This window comes from Hipposideros armiger, unplaced genomic scaffold (assembly GCF_001890085.2).
Source record: "Hipposideros armiger isolate ML-2016 unplaced genomic scaffold, ASM189008v1 scaffold_8, whole genome shotgun sequence".
Classification (NCBI taxonomy): domain Eukaryota; kingdom Metazoa; phylum Chordata; class Mammalia; order Chiroptera; family Hipposideridae; genus Hipposideros; species Hipposideros armiger.
Genome location: NW_017731358.1, coordinates 2,874,505 through 2,876,511, shown reverse-complemented (window position 1 = coordinate 2,876,511; position 2,007 = coordinate 2,874,505).

Here is a 2,007-nt window from a genome sequence, read left to right as displayed (position 1 = left end):
TTCTGCTTGAAAGGTCACTTGGTACAAGAAGCTTTTAATAGCTTGTACATCCAAATATAGTTTCAAAGAACTGATCCCGTGAACACAGGTGTCCTGAAATGCACTATAATATTTGCCTTTGAAAAATGAGCCGTAGAACATCAACACAGCACAACAACTAGATGTAATTGTGGTTCTATGTGTATTCTGGTAAATGTATATACAGATATATATATTAGAATTAAATTTGATGGAAATATTACTCTCAAATTTTAACAGCTTAATTATTCAATTATTATCTGAATTAAGTTTAAAGAGAGCCCCACACTTTTTATGATATATTATATCAATGCTAAAAATCTAACCATCCTTAGAAACTAATAAATATTTATTGAGACCTTCTAGTATTAGATTAGGTATTGGAAATAAAAACAGACATAAAGCAGGATTCCTGAATTTAAAAGATTTAAATTCTAATTGGGAAGACAGGGCATTACTTTAAAAGAAAATGTATGTAAAATGTTGTGTGCTAAATAGGTACAAATATAAACATCATACAAGATGAGAGAGTAGGTCACTCAAGCCTTGGGTAATTGAGAAACACATTGAAGATACTATTGGGTTGTCGGAAAAGTCACGATGCATTTTTGCAATGAAAAACAGAAAAATACGTCATGACTTTTCCAACAACCCAATATTTGGGCTTTGTCTTACATGAAATGTAGGTCTTCGATTATCAGAGAAGAGAGAAAGGTGTTACAAACTGGAAAAATTGTGTGAGCAAAATTACAGAGGTGGCAAGGTACATATGCAGTCAGAGAACAATGAGTGGAAATGTTTTTTTGTTTTTTTGTTTTTTAGATTTTTTTAATTGGAGAATTGGGGGAGGGGAACAGTGTTGGGGAATTGGGGAACGGGAACAGCCAAGTTGTTGTCCTTCAATCTTAGTTGTGGAGGGCGCAGCAAGCTCAGCTCCAAGTCCAGTCGCACAGCTCAGCTCAAGGTGCTGTGTTTAATTAGTTGTGGTTGGGCGTAGCTGCCATCCCATGAGGGAGTCGAACCAGCAGCCTTGTTATTAAGAGTGCACGCTCTATTCCCTGAGCCACCCAGGAGGCAGGTCAGCTCAAGGTGCCAAGTTCAGTCTTTAGTTGCGGGTGGGCATAGCCCACCATTCAAACTGGCAGCCTTGTTGTTAGGAGCACATACTCTCACCAGCTGAACCATCCTGCCACCTGTTGGCAGCTCAGCAGCAGCTCAGCTCAGGGCGTAGTGTCACTGGCCCATGTGGGAATTGATCCGGCAACCCTGTTGCTCAGAACTCGCACTCTTGGGCAAGCTCCTAACCAACTGAGCCACTCAGCCAGCCCAGGGAATGTCTTAAACATAAGATTCATGTGAGAAAAAAACCAAACATTTAAAATGATAAGAGCGATGTCATGGATTTATTCATTTATTGAATAATAATTTATTCACTTATTCTGTATTTACTGAACACAATAAATATCAGTTGATGGATAAAACCTATGAATGATCAGCACTATTCTAGGTATTGAGAATACAATGATGACTAAGGCAAAATCCTTGCCCTAAAGGAGCACAGAAAACAAGCACTACAAAAGAGTGGATGGTTCTAGATAGGTTGGTAAGAAGGTTGGGGGCTGGCCAAGTGGCTCATTGGTTAAGAATTGGCTTGGGAGCACGAGCTCTGAGCAGCAGGGCCAATGGTTCAGGTCCCACATGGGCCAGTGACACTGCCCTCTACAGCTAAGATGATGAACAACAGCTCTACCTGGAGCTGGGCTGCAGTGAGCCGCTGGCGATGGCATAGGCTGCAGCCCCTGCTGTAGTGGGCTGCTGTGAGCTACCGTGAGTGGGCGGCAGCCAGCGTGAGCGGCCGTCCAATGGCTGGAGGCCGACTGCCTCACCCGGGAAGAGCGCAATGATCATAATACCAACATGGGCCAGTGAAGCGATGTCCTCCACAACTAGACTGAAGAACCAAAGGACAGCAACTTGTCTGTTCCCCTT